Here is a 20,737-nt window from a genome sequence, read left to right on the forward strand (position 1 = left end):
AAGGCAAAAGAATAGGGTTCATTTGTACCACTTGTAAGCTGTGACCATTTGAACAGGTCATTTCGTTTCCTTGGGATTTGATTTTCTCATTTGTGAATGAAAACAACACCAAAATTACAAGTAGTAGCCACCTTTCTTTGAACACCAACCCTGTGCTTTACATCATTCAATCATTTCAATGAGACTAAGCCACTGTCCCCATTTTACAGGTGAGGAAAGTGACACTCAGGGAGGATAGCTGTGGTGTCTGAGTTTCTACCGCCAGTTAAGTGCTGGAGTCAAGATAAAAACCCCTGGGTCAGCCAGGGCTTTGGTGAGAATCTGGTGAGGAAAAAAAAACGTGTGCCTTTTCAAACCAAAATTACCAGCACATCCATGCTCTTTCAGAAGCACCCTCCAGAGGGGTTTGCCTAGAACGTTCAAAGAGAAAGTGGTTCAAAATTACATTTTAAACGCATTCACATTTTGGGGAAGTGAGAGAAGGGAGGTTTGTGTGTTCTTTTAAATGTGTAAGTAATAAAGAATAAATAGAACATGTCCTTTTGGTTTGTTTAGTTTTCAAATCATTCCAGCGCAATTTGCAGTAAAAACTGCTTTCATTTTGATGTGATCAAAGCAGTGCGTGATCCAATCAGGTCAACACTGCAACAAGCCAGAGCAATGCAAACATGCCTAAGCTCCCTGTTTACTAAAGATGTCCGTAGCAGATAATAACATGCTTGTCCCAGGATATTTAAATAAAAATAAATACAAACCAAGGATACTAGCTTGAGGATGACTCTGAGGCAGGCACGCATCTGAAATGAGCAATTGTCATTTACCATCCTCCTTGTTTTCAATTATAGTTGAGAGTAGGGGCTGAAATTGAGTCTTCTTTTTTTCCCCTTCCCTCCTCTGGAATTTCTCTGCCTTTTCCCCCAAAGGGCAGTTTACTGCAGAGGAACCTAATTTTCTTTGAGTCGTGGAGGCCTTTTGTGGCCTTTGGAGAACACTCCTGCATATTAACAAAATGCTCTGGCTTCTCACGTGTCCATTTGGGTGTCAGCAGGGCAATAGGGCTCAGCCAAAAGGTTAAGCAGGCCACCAAGAGCTCAGCTGTAAGCATTTCATTTCTTATTCACACCAAATCCATTGGTTGCTGCCCTGGAATAGGGATAATGGTTGTAGTGTGTATGCTTGCCAAGGACAAACAATGCTGCCCTGTCAAGAATAAAAGTAAAAATTGACTTTTGGGAGACTGTATTATTTGGATATTTTAATCCAACTCTTGCAAGCCATGGCATTTTTGTTTTCTCACACAACCCTTTCAAAAACATTTTAATTCATAGACAGCCTGTAATCACGGGAGGTTTAGATCTAAAAAAGGCATGAATGATTGCTTAGAGCCAATGGATGGAAAAGACCAGGATAACGTCTAGCACGTAGTAGGTCCTCAATCAATGATCATTATTGCCATTACCCTTAAATCACCCTCTTCTATTTGCAGTGGAGGAAACAGACTGAGAGGTAAATAATTGACCAAGGCTAGAGAGTGACAATGGCAAAAGCCATTCGGATCTGTGTCTTTCATGTGGCCATCTCATTTCCTGCTTTATTTTTTACCTGTCAATCTTTTATTGTAAAATCGTTCATGGTAGACACCAGAAAAGAATCACTTTATGAATGAATTCCCTGGGAAAAATGAGTAAGAAGGCCTATCACTGATTCACATGTTTGATCACTGTAAATCCTTGCTATAAAGATACTCACCAGTGAGTACTTTTGAGATGTAAGAGAAAACAGTGGTTAAGGGCCCCAGGGTCTGGAGTCTGATCTGATTTGCAATACCACCAATTCCTGCTAACTTTGTGACCTCTGGTATAGTTGTTGAACCTCTCTCTGTCCCTGGTTTCTCTTCTGTAAAGTAGAAAAATCAAGACTATATTATGGAGTTGGAGAGAGCATTAAATGAGATACTACAAAAAGCAATTAACATAGCATCTGAAAAGTGGTAAAGTGCTAATCAACTGTAGGTGCTAATAATATCAGTTTGGTTGTTATTTTAGTCATTATTGTAGAATAACGTTCGGTGGGTTTTTCTCAGGATTTAGTCAGATAAGTGCCAAGAAACGGTGTGTCTCACCTATAACCTGTTCAAGGCATCAGTTTACCCACGGCTATCAGAGTGTCTAGTTATCAGTAGGAAATATTTTCAAATGTGACCAAAGCAGTTGAACAAATGAAATTGAGAGGAATCAAGAGTATGTAATTTGCGAAGATAATGGGAGATGTGTATGCATTTAGAATTAGGAGGAGTTATCTTATTTCAGGACATTGAGATGGTGAGTACACAAATGATGTCTCTGTTACTTAAGACTCTATATAGTAAGGTTGTTTTTCTGTTTTTTCTTTTTTTAAAGGCAGTGTGGTGGAATTTACTGGTTCATGTACATGAGGAATCCAAGATTTAGGAACAACTGGATTTCAGTAATCAAATGATAGCATGAGGTTCTAGATTCTTTCTCTTCATTTCTCAGTTCATTATATTTTGTATGATGGTTTTTATTTCATGCATACTATTTATGGCAGCTTAGGCTCACAAACTCATAGCCCCAAGTCCAGCAGAAAAAAAGTGTCTATCTCCAGTTTCTTCCAGTAAAAATGTGGCATTGGTTTTGCTCTGATTGGGGCATGTGCCTACTGCTGATCCATTTATTGAGGCCTAGGGGAACCGAGGTTTTCATGGGCCAGGTATGGTGTTGGCCCACATGGACCAAAAGTGGAAGAATGGCTGTACTCTGAGGACAATGTAGGTTCTGTCCTGAAAAGATGTATTCTGGAGAGAGAAATAATATATGTCCATTCTAGTTTGGGACAGATAGACATATTAATGGGCATGTCTCAAAGGGTACCATGTCTACATATTTTATCTCCATTCAAAGCCATTCTTTCATCTTTAAACGAACTCTTCAATTTCTCTGCCTTGAGAATTTTATCTTCTCAACTGTCACACTTTTAGTATCTACTGCTAAAACCACCATCAGTTCAACTGTTTGTTAGCAGAGCTAGTGTGAGGAGAGAAGAGCCACCGCTAGTTACTAAACCCAGCTGGCCAGTAAGCATCTCTATCTCATGTTGTTGGGAGTTTGAGGAAGCCCCCAAAATGTAATCTTTCCTGTGCAAGTTTAGAATGGACTAAGAGAGAGAGATTCAGGACTCAACCAGAAGGAGATTAAAATTTCCTCCTTTTAAAACTGGTTTTAGAGAGTGCAGATATATGGGCTTGCTATTACTCCCCTGAATTAAACATACATCCCCAAACTGCAGGTCTACACTGTGGACCCTATGAAATAGTGTAAACAGACAGAAATGTGTGTTCTTTGTAAGTACAAACAGAAAAAAAGAAACAGGGGCAGGGACTGGTTTAAGAATCCTCAACTACTAGGCAGTCCCTGTGGCTCAGCGGTTTAGCACCAACTTCAGCTCAGGGTGTAATCCTGGAGACCTGAGATCAAGTCCCACTTTGGGCTCCCTGCATGGAGCCTGCTTCTCCCTCTGCCTGTGTCTCTGCCTCTCTGTGTGTGTGTCTCTCATAAATAAAAAGTCTTAATAAAAGAAAAGAATCCTCGACTACTAAACTTCACATTACTTTAACTCACCCTAGATCAGGGTTTCTCATACTTGACATGACTGACATTTTGGGCCAGAAAATTTTTTGCTGTAAGGATCTGTCCTGCATATCATAAGATGTTTAGGAGCATCGCTGGCTTCTGCCCATTAGATGCTGGTTGCATCCTTCCTACCCCATTGGTGACAAATGTCTCTAGACATTGCCATGCAAGGCAGTCACCCCTCGTGCAAACCACCACCCTAGAGTAAAAGGGAGACGTCAAAGGGTGTTATTTCATTAGAACTTCCATGTGGAGAAAAAAGTCCGGGGTAGGAGTGCATACAGTAATCTCATGAAATGAGTAAAACAAAGCAAAGCAAACCAAACCAACCTGCTTTGTTTCTCTTTGCAAAAATTATCCTCACCAAAAAGCTAACTTGGTGCTGACAAAGAAGTGAACAAATATAGGGAAGTGTTAAGCAAATATTTGTTGACTACACTTAGTATATGTCTGGCACTCTTAACAGATCTCAGGTTGTAGTGATTAAAAATAAGAGAGAGAAGAAGGAAGGAAAGAAAGAAGGGAGAGAAAGGGAAAGAAGAAAAGAGAGAAGAAGAAAAAAAGAAGCAATTAAAAATAAAGAAAAGGAAAAATGGGTTCTTGTATACAATTAGGAGTTTTAGGTAAATGAGTAAGTGCAGTATTTATTTGGCAGTGACATATGTAAATAAGATAAACAAGACTATCATAAACTCTATACGGAAACCAAGAAATTAGATTCATGAAACTGTTCAGAAAAAATGTGCCAGCTGCTGTCAGAATTACTAACTGAGCAAGATCTAAACTTCAAAGTTTGAAATAATGGTTAATTTGATTTGAGGATATGCCTGAGAAATGTATAACTCTCAAGAATGCCTGTATTAATATTTCTGAATTCACAAATTTGGGGATTCCAAAGGTCTCAGTCCGTATCCCTCATGAATGTCAAGTGTCTAATTATATATAATTACCACTGCCTTTTCATTAATTTATTATTTAGGTCTGCAAGACTGCTGTTATTTCTCCTTCACCTTTATTCATGTTGCTTTTTAATCAAGTTTCAAAGCATTTCACAAGATCACGTCTCATTAAAACCCAATAAAACTAGAAATCAGGAAAAAGACTAGGATAAAAGAGATACAATGTAATCCCAGTCGTCAACAATGCATTTTTTTTAAAGTCAGCAAATTACTCTGAGGTTTGCTCCTCCTAGCAACTTCTGAAGAAACTGGAAACACTAGTAAGAGGGAAGACTTTTGTTCTTTTAGGGAAAACATTGGTGTTGTCTTTCGACCTGCCACCTGAAGGAAAATGAATAACCAGGGCTTCCATTAGTTTTTATCTTTAATTTACAAGCTCTTAACACTCCGTTTTCTAGATCTTTTCACTCTTTGGGATGGATACTGTAGAGTTGGTAAAAATAATAATTATACCTCATATTTTCAATGTGGTATTAACTTTTCAAAGTACTTTTGTATCTATTTGAGCTTCTAGACACCCAGGGAAAGGTATTATTAGCTTTCTTTTGTATATGAGGAAATTGAAGCTCGGAGAGGTCTAAGAGCTGCTGAAGAGGTCACACAGCCAGCAAATGGCTCATAGCTCCCCAAGCCTGCTGCTTGCATCCATCATTTTTTTCAGTAAGCATTTGCAAGCACCTCAACCACTTTTGGTCTGCCATATTTAGGTTCTGTGGCAAGCCTCCATCATCCATGGCTTTGAGCTTTGGCTAAGTGATATATGGTAAAGGCCATGGTGAGAGGGCAATAGGTGAAATTAGGGGCTATCTAGAGATAGTTGATCAGAAGGAAACCTTTAGTGGGTATGCATTCATGCATTGAATCATTCCTTCCGTCAGTAAATATTTACTAAGCATACCTCGTGCATCAGCAACTTTCTAGGGATCTCCAATATTCTAGGGATCTTTAGCCTCTTTATAAACACCAGAAAATTAGCTCTGCCTACAAATCTAGGTGTGTGATAGTCAGAAGTAGGTAGCTCACTTTGCAGCTCATAAACTCAACAAGTCTCATAAGGCATATACTTCAGGAGATTAACCATATTCACACACCCAGCACAGTCTGGAACTATATTGCTGATTATACAGTGATACAATTAATTGATTGTTTTTTTTCAGCCATACTCAAATCCAAGAGCAGCGATCGTCCAAAGTATCATAACGGACTCTATGGAACGGTGTCATATTTGCAAAAAAAAAAAAAAAAAAAAAAAATTTTAATATACCAGTGAAGCAACTGGCAAGTAAAGTTGGTAATATGTATTAAGGACCTTAAAAATATACCAACTTTTCCATTTATTTTATTTTGTTTTAGCTTCTGGGAATTTAACCTCAAAAAAATCTAAATACTGAAAAATCTATTTGCATATGATGTTAAATTCTTATTTAATTATTATAGTGAATAGTCTTACAACTTAGTAATCCAACAATAAGGTAATGATTAAAGCCATTGTTTTCCAAAGTGTGCTCTAGGGAACACCAATGTTGTGCAATGCTCCATGGTGAAAATGGTTCCATGTTTAATTAAGTTTGAAAAATGAGCACACTAAGCTCTTCTCCTGATGCTTCACAGTTCATAATAGTATACAGGAGATGTTATAAGGTAACATCTTTAACTTTTTCTTTTTTTTTTTTTTAAAGATTTATTTATGTATTTAAGAGAGAGAGAGAGAGCAGGGGGAGGGGCAAAGGGAGGGGGACTTAAGCAGACTCTCTGACTAGCAGCAGAGCCCGTGACAGGGCTGGATCCCTGACCTGAACTGAAATCAAGAGTCAGACCCTTAACCGACTGAGCCACCCAGGTCTATACTTACTTTTCTCAAGTAGGCATATTCCAATTTATTTACTTCTGGATCTCAGTTTTTGAAATACTTATCTTAATATGGACTTAATGCCAAGTTAAGTAAATTATAATCCATTTGCAAATAATATGCAGCCATTAAATTGTATTTTTAAAAGAATAATAGAATGATGAAAATATTTTATGGAGAAAAGATAGGGCAGAAAATTTGTATATATATAAAATTTGTATCTCTATGAAATTTATATATAAATATGTGAGATTTCTATGAATGATTATAGTATAATGTAAAAATGCAAAGAATTAAAGAACCAGAGGGCAAAGGGCCACACATCAACATTCTTAAGGTGGTCACGGGATTATGTTTTAGGGACTTTTTGGTTCTCATTTTCCTTACTGTACAAATTTTTAGTAACATGGTTATGTTACTTTAATGATAAAAATTGTTTTAGACTCAGGAGTAAAGGAAAATATGCAGGTACAATAAATACCTTAGTCAATGTCAAAAATAGATTTTAGTGAAGTTAATATCTTCCAGGATGTGTGGAGAATAAGCAAGTCAGTAAACTAAAACTTTAATGCCCTTATAGGTATGATACATAATCTTGCTAATCCCTGAATTGTCAGCTGATTTCAACACATGAAATTTAGTATGACACATACGTAAAGTATAACCTACAAGTTCTAAGTTGAGCTGAATAGTAGTGTTTTATTTACTCCCACTTAAGGAGCTAATGTTCTAAGTGTTTATTTTATTCTCTCTTTTTCTCACCACCCCCAACCCCTTCTTGATTCATCTCTCCTCCACTTCTTACAGAACCAACAAGCATTTGTAACCAAATGCCTACACCTCTGCACTTCTATTAGGATCCACTTGACTGTACTTAACCCAGTTCCTTGGAAATGTGCAGTCTTTGTTTTAACTTTGCACATGCTAGGTACTTATAATAGAAAGAGACAGGAACCAAGATGTTTGCTTTTTCTAGTGAGAGAAAATAAAACAAGAAGACAATCCAAAGGAAGCCATAGTGAGATCACCAGTAGATAAACATTTCACAAGAGAAATGATAACCACTATTATGAGAAGCAAATGCAGCCTTTTTTTCTTGGCCATAGAACTTTAAAACAGTCTCTGAAAACATCCCGTTATCCCTCAGCTAGCAGACACACATCTTCCAATATTTGACAAATACCATCTTGAATCTTTTTTAGTGCAGGTGGTTCTAACTATGTCATGCTGTTACTCTCTTCCCAGTTAAAGTCGCATTTCTTTTTCAAATTCCTTCTGCACAGCAGAAGAGAACCTTAGCAGATGGATTAGGGTAAAGGAAACGGTACATAATGAATCACATTTGAAACCACAGCATGCAGATCAATATATAAATATATAGAGTCCTCCTCCTCTCTGCTTTCAGTGAATTTGAGTGTTTCATAGACTTAAGAGGCCAGAATCCTGCTTTGTGCTGAGAAAACTCACTGCAGCTGTAGGTCTCTCCTTCAGATTGACTTCATTACCCCCGCCCCCCACTATTGTGCCGGGGACAGAGCAGTATTGCCCAAGACCGGCCTTCAGAGCACTCACAGACACCAAGGCCAGAATTATCATCTGCTGGAACACCAGGGAAATTTTCCAATGATGCATTTGCTATATAGACTGAATGTGTTAATCACCTCCACTCCCCACACTCATACATTGAAACCTAATCTCCAGTGTGATAGTGTTGGGAGGTGGGGCCTATGGGAGGTGATTAGGTTATTGAGGGTGGAGCCCTCACGAATGGGATTCATGCCTTTATGAAAATAGAGACTCCAGAAACCCCTTCTACCATGTGAGGATGTAGCAAAAAGATGGCCATCTGTGAACTAGGAAGCAGGTCCTCTCCAAAATCTGGTCTTGGACTTTCAGCCCCTAGAACCATAAGAAATAAATCCCCACTGTTTATAAGTCACCTTGGTATTTTGTCACATATGTGGTCACATATGGCATTTTGTTCTAGAAACCCAAATAGACTAAGACAGTCTTACTTTCCCCTTTCACAGAGGGTATGACCGTGGGTGAGTTAAAGTGACTTGGCCCGAGTTGCAGAACATACTAGCAGTCTAAAGCCGAACTCCAGAATAGAAATTGCTCATTTGATGAAAATGAATTGCACTAAAGCATGTGGTCGGGGTTTTCTTCCCCTAAAGTTTTACTGTATGAAATCAATGCTTTTTTCTTTTCAGTTCAACCTTAAGTTAGCTGGCAGCTTTCCTTAATAACATAGCATGGAATAGCATAGAAGGCCAACTGTCAGGCACCTCACCACCTATGTTCTCAGCATCTTGTTACCTGATTAGAATTTTGACATATAGGATTTGAACACTAGGTGAGAGCACCATTACCGAGCCTTTGTGAGGTCTAATCTTGCATTTTAGTGTTAATAGGAGTAACTTTTAGGTGGGAGCAGCTGCTTAATGGGTCAATTTGTAGAATCCCACAGCTTTTGAAGTCAGCCAGTGGACTAGTGTTTTGGGGCAACTACCGTTTGCAAAATACTTTATTCTTAGTCCAACTGAGGAGGAAGATGTATGCATACATAGGAAAAAAACAAGGCTCTAGTGCAGTTTTAATGAAAGAATAAAAGGAATCCCAACAATTAACAATAATTTTGTGATAAGCTCTCTTCAGTTTTTAATTTTTAGGCTTTACAGTTAAATGGGTTCTGTTATCTTCTTTCCTTGATATCTTTGCATAGAAGTTTTATAACAACCTAAGAAGTTTTGCTATTCTTTTCTTTTCTTTTCTTTTCTTTTCTTTTCTTTTCTTTTCTTTTCTTTTCTTTTCTTTCTTTTCTTTTCTTTTCTTTCTTTCTTTTTTTGCATTTGGGAACAAAGCTTCTTAGAAAGTTAGAGTGTGATTTATGTCTAATTGCAACACACCAGACAATTTCCATTATGAGTTCTCGAGGACCTCTTTAAGTCAGGAATGAGGCAGAAACTTCTGTTTCTTTCCATCAAAAGTAACCAAACAGGCAAGGATGTTGAAGATGGTACACATGAGGAAAGTATTCCCTGTGACTAATAGTTTTGAAGAAATAATTTCTATGCCACAGTGGATAAAGTTGTGAGAAAGGCATGACTTCCAGGGTCAGTGGTAAACCTGAAGGTAATTCTTGCTGCATATGGTACCAATAACGAACAGAAAGACTGAAATGTGTCAGAGGTCAGGTTTTTGGATCACCGTTTAAAGAGCTGTGGGGTGGGGGTGGGGTTAAGATATCCCATTAGACAAGCTCCACCAATAGAGCATGTGCACATTGCGGCCTTACTCCCACACATAATGTCAAGACTAGACACAGAATGACTTAGTACTTCTTTTGTGAGCGTGCTCACAAATAATGCTAAGAAAATCTGAAACAGAAGTGGGTGGGCCCCCTATAATTTTATCAGACTTGTAGTCTCTGGCTCCCAGCTACCCCACCATTCAACTCCTTTATCTTACATTGTCAAGGGAGTAAAGCCCATCAAACCCAGCGTTTCTTTGCATGTCTGTATAACGGCCTCCTTTTATCATTTCTATCACCTTCACATTGCTTCCTTGTTGAAACCAGATGGGAGCATCTTGGCTAATGCCAGCAAACAAAATTGGTGGTAGTGATGGTGAGTCCTGAAAAAGGCCAGCAAGAGTTTTGACAATGGGTAAATTCTAGTAATTGGGATTATTTTTTAGGAACAGGAAAAAAAAACCCTAGTTATTTCTAGAAATCATTTTCAGTATTTTCTGGGGTGAAGAGATGGTATGGAAGAGAGGCAATGAGAATGTAAAAGTCAAGTGACAGGATTGCTGTAAGATTCCTGCTTAAATTGGACCTCCAATTCTGGAGAGTAATATATTGGTAAATGGCTCTCTGATTGAAAAAAAAAAAAGTTTAAACTTAAATGTACTTAAGTTGTACCTAACTCAAGGACCACAACAAATTCACCAACCAAACACTAGTTAATGCCACTAATAGTTTTTAGGAGTGTACAGGTAGAGTGGCATGTTAAAGTTTCACTAGGGGGGAAGTATAGAACACAAGACTTAACAGAATGGATTTTGAAGTCAGAAAATATCTGCAGTGGAATCCTATGGCCAGATTATTCACTGAATTTTTCTGAGACTGACTTAGTAGAGTGTTCTGGTAGGCAAAAGAAAGTAGTACCTACTTCACACATGAGGAAGAGCCAAAATGGCAAGTCAAGTCCCAGTTCATAGCATTTGTGATTTTCATGATGTAAATATTCTTACCATGGCTGATTTCAGGCTATGGATAGGACATCACTGAATGTGAAGTTGGGAAGAGATGTGCTGTATTATGCTATTACATCCTGTTTCCATCATACAGTTGCACTAGACACAGTTGACCTCAAGGGCGTAGAGAATAGTACAATTTAGTAAAATATACAGGAAGCAATGAGTTTTGAGTAATTGTTACCTTTCAAAATACATAATTGAGGGGCACCTAGGTGGTTCAGTTGGTTAAGCATCTGCCTTTAGCTCAGGTCATGATTCTCAGAGTCCTGGGATTGGGCTCCCTGCTCAGTGGGAGTCTGCTTGTACTTCTGCTCCTCCCGCTCACTCATACTCTCTCTCTCTCAAATAAATAAAATCTTTAAAAAAGTCAAATACATAATTGATCTACTTAAAAGTTTAAATACTTTGATTTTTAATAACAGCTGCGCTTGACAAGTTTATGAAAATTCTTGAAAAACTGACAACTGACTTCATGAGCCTGGAGTAAACTCCCATCTTCCTCCTGTTCTGGTTAAAAATGAATCTGCCTTTTTTTTTTTTTTTTTTTATGTGGTGGGATAGGGTGTCAAGGGGAGTATCACTGGACTTGACTTGTTAGACACAGACACTAGACATGTCAGACCCAGGTCACACGTGTTAATACTTGACACAATTAGCTTCATCTGTTTAAAAACAACAATCCCTTGAGCAGCCCAGGTGGCTCAGTAGTTTAGTGCGGCCTTCAGCCCAGGGTGTGATCCTGGAGAGCCGGGATCGAGTCCCATGTCGGACTCCTTGCAAGGAGCCTGCTTCTCCCTCTGCCTGTGTCTGCCTCTCTCTCTCTCTCTCTCTCTCTCTCTCATGAATGGATAAATAAAATCTTTAAACAAAACAACAATCCCAGTAATTCTCTCAAGCTGTCCCCAAATCTGACATCTGCCAAACCCTCCCCAGATGCCAGGAGTCAATAATTTATGAGGGATTAGGGATAAGGGTGAAGAAAGGTTTACTTGTTAATTATGATTGTGAAGACCACACACACCATGAACAGAAACATTATGTCCAAACGAGAGGATTTCCAGGTAGCCCTACTTGGAGATGAGTCAAGTCAACCAGAATTTCTTCTGTTCTATGTAGCTCTGCCTGGGGGCTTCCTATTTGCTTTAAAAAAAAAAATTTATTTATTTATTCATGAGAGACACAGAGAGAGGCAGAGACACAGGCAGAGGGAGCAGGAGGCTCCCTGCAGGGACCCCAATGCAGGACTCCATCCCAGGACCCCGGGATCACGCCCTGGGCGAAAGGCAGACACTCAACCACTGAGCCACCCAGGCGTCCCCCTATTTGCTTTTTTCTAAGCGAAAGCCCATCATTGAAATGTCTTAACAAAAAAACCCTAGCTACTGTGACGTTCTTGGGAACCAGCAGTTGACAAAGGCATTACAGTACTGTGTCATGCAGGCTGTTAAAGAAATCCAGCCCTGGTGATAATGTGTATATTCATTCTGTGTAAATGATTAAGTTCAAAAAACCATACAATGAATCATGGTAGCAAGGCCAGACTTGCTTTGATTAACTACACTGGTATAATGAAACCCAACAGAGCAATCACTGAAACATTTAGCTCCAAATGTAAATCTTCTTGAACTCCGGGGGTGGGAGGGGCATGTTAGGCAATGAGAGACCGTGTAGAATACAGCCATGTTTCGTATAATGAAAGTAGAGGTGGTTGTAAAGAAAAGGGAATGTTTAAAAGTTGTTATGCTGTGTTTGGCAAGAATGAGTCATTTTAAAAGTGTCAATCACGATAATCCAACATATTTTTAATCTAAAGGTCAATAGAAGCAGTTTCTAAGGTGGTACAATAGTTATGCCAAATATGAAAGCAAGCAGTTTTAAGATGATTTCAAGTGTTAATACTGTACCATAATGTGTCTTGGAGAATTAATCTCAGCTCTAAATTGAAGAACATGGCTTGATCGAGGTAGAAGAATTCTTATTAAAAAAAAAAAAAAAATCTACCGAAGTAGCTGGTGACACAATCATCCTGACCCAAGTGCCCTGCAGAGTTCTGATAATTCAAATGTAGCTCAGTGAAGGCAATGTGGTGTCTTCTACGGAGGAGTAGTTATCTTTTTCTCTTGGGGGTAAATCATCCGCCGGTTCCAGTGTCTACAGAATGAAAACTCTTTCCTTCCAATAGCCGACAAGTCATTTTCTCAAAGGCAAGAGAAATGTATGCCTATGAGGCATGAAGCCAGTGCTCTCCGATGGAATGGCCAGAACCATTGGATCCCTGACTATTTTCAGTTTTGTTCTTGAACCTTGTCCCAATGCACCTTATATGTGCTTGGGTCATGTTGTACACTTAAGCATTAGAAATATTTCACGAAAGAAAATTCAAATTATGCTCTTTAAGGTTTATGGGAACGTGTGGTCTTCCTTATAGAGAAAGCGATTGCTACCCCGGCAGGATGGGGCTTTCATATGGTGAGTTTCATATGTACAGGTTAAACATATGAGAGGTTTTATAAGGCTATAGAAATTATGTCAGAGAAAACCATCTATAAGAGGTCTGAGCCATATAAAAACCACTGGATACATTGAGTTTCATGATAAAGCTCTTTCCAAAGTTATTAGACCACATAATTCCATCTATGTTATCACAGGGGAACTTGGAACTGACCATTGCTGTAGATTATAGTAATAATTCTACATGCACACACTCAGGCTACCCCAAAGTGCTTCCAGAATTGGTTGTAAACCTAGCACTAGGATAGTCTCTCAAATCTGTTCTCATAAATCTAACCAATAATTGGTTTCTGTGACCACATGAATTAAAACCACCTTCATATTTAAAAATACCTGGCACAGGCACATGTACACAGATGTTAGTTACTTTTTCTTGTCACCTCTCAAGAGCAAATTTTGGATAATTTGTTCCCAGTTCATAGTTGTTAATGGAGCTTAAGTTGCATTTTCAGAATGCTTTTTGGTGGTTTGGTTAAAGGAAACAAAAGAATTCAAAGATGAAGAAACCATTCTATCACATTCTTTTTCCCAGAAACTTCTGTGGAAGAAAATGACCATATTAAGATTATTATAATAAATGCCTTAGGAGATAGACATTTCGACCTTCTGGTACTTCTTGTTACTCCTCCTTTCCCCTTACTTCTTTCCTCCTTAGATTCTTTTATTTTTTAAATTTTTAAAAAAGATTTTATTTACTTATTCATGAGACACACACACACACACACACACAGAGAGAGAGGCAGACACAGGCAAAGGGAGAAGCAGGCTCCATGCAGGGAGCCCAACGCAGTCTCTCAATCCTGAGACTCCAGGATCATGCCCTGGGCCAAAGGCAGGCGCTAAACCGCTGAGCCACCCAGGGATCCCCACCTCCTTAGATTCTTAAAATGTGTCATTTATCTTCAAAGTGTGAGACTCCCAACCATGATTCCAAGTAGCTGCATGCAAAATTCATCTAACAGTACTTGCATTATATGGTTGATGTGTAGTCACACAGCTTATTCTGTCCTTTTTTTTATTTTTAATTTTTTCTCCACTCAAAAGTAGCACATGCTAATACAAATATTGAACAATCAGAAACAGAGAAGAAAATTGATATATAACCTCACCTCGCAGAGAAAACTAATGTTAAAATTGGGTTGTATCTTTTTCTGGTGTTTCAAACATGCACACACATGTGCACACATTAAAAAAATTGGGATCACATTGTACAGTGTGTCCATAAAGTCTGAAATATAAGTGAAAAACATATCTATGCTAGTATCATTATTAATATTATGAGATTTGCTGACATTAGCAAAGACACGTTAATATTTTTTTTAAAGATTTTATTTATTTATTCATGAAAGACAGAGAGAGAGAGAGAGAGACAGGCAGAGGGTGAAGCAGGCTCCATGCAGGGAGCCCCATGTGGGACTCAATCCCGGGTCTCCAGGATCAGGCCCTGGGCTGAAGGCAGCGCTAAATTGCTGAGCCACCCAGGCTGTCCAAGATACGTTAATATTATTCCATTTTATTTTATTGCTCTTACAGATTAGAAATATCTTTGATGGCATTACATGTGTTTACTTAAGTTTCTATAATTTACAGACATCCTATATATGAATGGTGTATATATTGATATTTTTTTCCTGTGTCATAGCAAGTTCCAATCTTGGCATGACATTAAAGGTCCTCAGATTGATAATGGTGGTAAATGTAGAACTATTTATACCTGCCATGTGAGAAAGGGAGCATAGACTGTTTTTCTATTTTATATATATATATATATATTTTTTTTAATTGAAGTTCGATTTGCCAACATATAGTATAACACCCAGTGCTCATCCCATCAAGTGCCCCCCTCAGTGCCCATCACCCAGTCACCCCAACCCCCTGCCCACCTCCCTTTCCACTACATTTTGTTCATTTCCCAGAGTTAGAAGTCTCTCATGTTCCTTCACCCTCTCTAATTTTTCCCACTCATTTTCTCTCCTTTCCCCTATAATCCCTTTCACTATTTCTTATATTTCCCATATGAGTGAAACCATACAATGATTGTCCTTCTCCGATTGACTTACTTCACTCAGCATAATACCGTCCAGTTCCATCCACGTCGAAGCAAATGGTGGGTATTTGTCGTTTCCAATGGCTGAGTAATATTCCACTGTATACATAGACCACATCTTCTTTATCCACTCATCTTTCAATGGACACCGAGGCTCCTTCCACAGTTTGGCTATCGTGACCATTGCTGCTATAAACATCGGGGTGCAGGTGCCCCGGCGTTTCACTGCATCTGTATCTTTGGGGTAAATTCCCAGCAGTGCAATTGCTGGGTCATAGGGCAGGTCTATTTTTAACTCTGAGGAACCTCCACACAGTTTTCCAGAGTGGCTGCACCAGTTCACATTCCCACCAACAGTGCAAGAGCATTCTCCTTTCTCCATAGATTGTTTTTCTAAATAGCCAATTCCCAAATTTCTGTAGATTTGTTTATCCATTTTGGGTTTACTGACCACAGTATAGAAATATATTTGGGGAAAATCCAAGGACTGGAGACATTTAAAAGTAGCATATTTCCTTAAATCCTTTACCTTTCCCAAAAACTGCTGATTGTAGACAATTCCACAGGACAGGGAAGGAGGTAGGGAAACAAGTGTGTTTGCCTTGGCCTTGGCAGTCTGATAGTCAGACGTGGCTATCGAGGAGAGCAAAAGGAAAGAGGCCACATAACCAATCTTGACACAGGGCCTCCCTCAGTTATATTGACTTTCACAAAACGTGCCTGCCCTCTCATGTGAATGAAGTTATTAAAATTAAAATTAATTCCAGGCTCTCCTAAAACAGCTGTAAGACAAGGCCAGCCTGCATCACTTTCTGAGTAAAGCCTTCATTTTTCCGAAGAAAGCTTCACAAACTCCATTGATTAGAGCGATTACTGACTTACAGCATGTGTACTGCAGAGCTGTATCGGTCCCGATGTTCCTCTCGTCTAGATATTTCTCTCTCAGAAAAATGTTCTGATTCTCTTAGAGGCTGCAGTGGCAATTATAATCTTCGTGCACGGTTTCCATTTGGCCTGGCTCGTAAGCATTACAAAACCGGTATTGGGGAAAATCTTTAGCATGAAATGGATTCAAATGTTTGGCGCTATCCTAATTGGGTGAACTGTCAATTTTATATAGCCTTCCCATCATTGCCGAAGAGAAAGCTAGGTTTCTATATAATATGAGCCCTTTCCCATCTATTGTTCAAGAGCCCAAAGGCTAAGACAGAAGTTTTAACGGTTTTAACAGGCTGAAAGTAGAAGTTTCTTGTCTACAAGCTGATCGTCTGAAATGTGAACAAGTACAAACTTGACCCTGGCCCCTTGGTAGCATGGAAAGAGGGAATTTTTACAAGTGTTTTGAAATCACACATATAAGAACATATAAGAACTTTCTGTTTTATTTGCATGATTTGAAACAGATATGGTATTTTTGAATTATATCTCAGTTTATATTCTGTGGCGGGTAAGTGTCTGTCACTTCAGCTCAGGAACCTGTGTACCTTCAGAGAGCATGGAGGACAGATGTCACCCTGCAACTGCTGACCTGAGAGGGGAGGGAGGGACGTAGGGCAGGTGCACAGACAGGGTCCCACCGTGCCTGGGCCATCTAGCTTTATTAGTCCTGTGTGCCCTTGAAGAGGAAGGAGACGCTGGATCAAAAAGTCAGGGGCTTCTGTGCTCGAGCAAAGGAATCCTCCATGAGAGGCCAGGGATGGACAGAATCAGGGGAAAGAGAAGCATTCTGGAAGACTGACCAGCTATCCCAAAGAGGCTGAGTCAAAATCTGCGGTATTTTGGACCAGATTTTAAACAGCTTGTCTTTCTTCCCCTTACTACCCATGAAGATCATAGCAGCTTTAGGGAATAAAGGATCTCTGTTTTCTCTGCACATCTGTGTTTAGCATGAATATTCTCACAATTTCAGGACACTTTCTTTCAAGTGAAGTATGGGGAAGCTTTTTGGCTTCCTCCAAAAAAGTTTGTCTTTCTCTCTTCTCATTATTCCCGGCACTTAAGATCACCCTCCTCCTCCCTCACCTACTGTCCAGCTACTTTTCCTTTTATCAGTCGAGTCCCACCTGTTACATTAGCTCTATTTAGGGCCTTTCTCTGACCCACATTCCCCTCACTAGTTTGAGCGTGTGGAATCTCCTTATTCAGGTTCGCTTAATGCTGTAAATTCTAATTTATCCATTAGCATTGGAGGTATTCATTTGAAGGTGTTCCTTCCCAGAGATTCAAGTGATCCCCTGGCAGGAGGAACCAGGATGTGAGCCTCACTTCCCCATCAGCAGGGGGTCAAGCATAAAGGAGATTCCCAAATGGGTACACCAATGAGCAGGTGATGAATGCATGGATGTTAGAGAAGTTAATCATGCTTTCTTGCATGTTATATTTGTTGGTGCGAATGACATTCTTCCTCTATCACAGTTTAATAGGTAAGAAGACATAGCTTGAGCAATAGCTGTCAAGCCAAAGAGGATATGAATAATCTGACACTTTTTTAAAGAAAAGATTGTATTTCTTTATTTGAGAGTGAAAGACAGAGAGAGTGTGGGTGAGAAGGAGAGGGAGAGAAAATCTGAAGCAGATTCTGCACTGAGCACAGAGCCCAATGTGGGGCTCTATCCCACAATTGCGAGATCATGACCTGAGCTGAAACTAAGAGTTGGACACTTAACTGACTGAGTCACCCAGGCGCCCCAGAATAGTCTGACACAATCTGTGCTGTTCTTCGGACTCTGAACACCTGTCCTGTGTTCAAAGGAATAAAGAGGGTTTTATGAGCACAGTGAATAAGTCTGTGCTATGCTCAAATAATCCCAAAGTTTCATTTTACCTACTAAATCCCCTCATCATTTTTTTTTAATTTTTTTTATGATAGTCACACACACAGAGAGAGAGAGGCAGAGACACAGGCAGAGGGAGAAGCAGGCTCCATGCACCAGGAGCCTGACGTGGGATTCGATCCCGGGTCTCCAGGATAGTGCCCTGGGCCAAAGGCAGGCGCTAAACCGCTGCGCCACCCAGGGATCCCATTTTTTTTTTTAAAGTATCCTTAGACTTCTTATTGATCAGACCAATGAGAAAAGAAAGAGGGGGAAAAGGATAAACAGCAACTGAGTATGATTCAGGACAAGTCTATGTCTCATTCATGCCTTGGGACAATCTTGAGAAAGGAGAATTTTTAAACTTCTTTCAATAAGCTTGTTTTCCTTTGATCTTATTATCATCCCTATGTCACCAAGAACTAAATAGGATCAGAGAGGTTAAGTAACTCAACATCACCAGAGAATGAAAAAAGGGACCCAGGTCTCCTAATGCCCAGTGCAGTTTTCTTTCCACCGGACAGTGTTTCCTGAGACTAGAAGCATCATAGTAACTGAGACTTGGTTATACAACCTTTAAAATATAAAAGTCCTCAGCTCCTCCGCTGTTGTGCTGGTAGATACTTGAACAAACTGCTTCGCTGGGTTGCAAAGCCACTGAAGTACCTCAAACAAAAATGAGTTGGTCGCGAGCACTCTGCTTTGGAGAAAACACAACTTCTATACACATCTATACAACTTCCTTCTTGCCTTGGTGACAGTTTTCATCTCCAGCAATTTCACAGGTTCGATCACTTACTTGAATCTGTTGCATAAGTAACCAAAAAAAAAAAAAAAAAAAAAAAAAGTCTCTCTATTCTCAACGCTCATCAATTTGTGCTGGTGAAAGTGCTCCTTGCAAAGCAGATGGTCCCTGAGCAGACAGTGAGGTGAGGGTTAGTTTCAGTTCCCTGGAGAAGGAAGATTGCACAGGGACTGTATTTTAGGTGGGGGGCTGTCGTGGGAGAGAACCCTCTACCACGGGAAAGAGTGGGCCCTCTCACTTCACTGGCTGATCTAAATAGAAATTGTGTTGTGACGTTGACAGCCTAAACTAGAGCAAAAGGACAACCAGTGCCAGATTTCCTTTATAGATTTTTAAAATTTTTGGACAAAAATACACATTGCAAGCAGGCAACACTCATCCTGAGAGGGCTAGCACCCTCCAGGGGGCACGAATACTTCACCATTATGAGTCTAATAGAGACATCTACTGGCTGAGTCCTATGCTTTTGGACCAGGCTCTGTGGGACCCTGTGAGTGACCGACCCCTCCCCTCTGACAGCTCATGAATGATAATCATGATCGTTGTATTTGTTCATAGAGAATTACTAGTTGCATATATGGCGTTCACGCAAAGGTTGAAAAACTCACAGAGACCTGGATGGCTGGGGTTAGTAAAGGCCCAGTCATGTGAAGGCTGACTTCTACAATTCTTTACCACATCTGACCAAGGAATGGTAAAGGTGTTTCAGCTCCCCTATCTGCACAAATAGAATCACAAGTTCGAATCTGAGCATAGAGCATCATGAACAATTGTTTTCCTGCCTTAGAGGACCCACTTTCTGCCTCCGAGGTCTAGCAGAGTGCGAGCAGAGAAGGTGTGTAAAACATGAAGTCCAAAGACATAATGCTGCATAGTTCCTGGTGCCTCAGTGGCGATCTATTTCCATTTTAAGCACCAATTTATGGGGCAAATTTAAGATGCTGATGGATCTGCACTGGGGGAGAAACAGTTCCCATGAGCAGAACTCCCCAGACAACGTTGACACTGCTCTGCTGTGTGTCTGACTGCTCCTGCACGGCCTCTGGTGAGATCAGGCCAATATCTGCACTGCTAGGCCCGGACCCCTATTAATCAGCATGAACGAGTCTCCTGATCTTTACTGGGAGGGAGGGATCCTGAATGGGAGGACTAAACACAGGCAAACAAATTCAATAACTAAACCCTCACAGCCAAGACATCAGCAAATATAAATCCCACTTGTGTTATTATAATGCCTACCAACCTAATTGAGAACACATTTATTTTAAGCTAAATAAATTACTGCTACAATTATATAACCTTGAGGTCACCTCCTTTAGGAGATGGCCAGCACTTGTATTAACTATTCCACACTTTACTGTAAGTGGCCTGAGCCAATCAATGCCAGATAAATGCTGTTAAAATATGCATTTAATTAACTCAGTCCTTCATTTATTTGCTATTTTAGCCTAGGGATGAAGAAGAACAGGAAGTTAAATTGTGTGTGTTCTCAAACAAGACTTCAGAATGAAGAGTTTTTTTTCCTTCCCAAAGCACTCTCTTCCTTGTTAATCTGGCCAAGAGAGCATTCCTCAGACTTTAACAGAATGTTGTACATTCATTTGACGAGTGGGGCTTTGCCTGTGCCAGTGATAACCCCACACTAAGGGAAGTAACCCCTTCCATTTCCCTTCAAGAGATGGGTGTACCAAATGTCTTTTTTTAGCTGATGGTTTGATCCCTCTTGGACTGTGAGTGATTATTATAGAATGTTTCCGATCACAGGGATGCAAGGGCAATGACATCACTAACTTAGGGATTCAGGTGTTACTTAATCATTTTCAAGATACAGAGATGTTTA

This window comes from Canis aureus, chromosome 1 (assembly GCF_053574225.1).
Source record: "Canis aureus isolate CA01 chromosome 1, VMU_Caureus_v.1.0, whole genome shotgun sequence".
NCBI classification, from domain to species: Eukaryota; Metazoa; Chordata; class Mammalia; order Carnivora; family Canidae; genus Canis; species Canis aureus.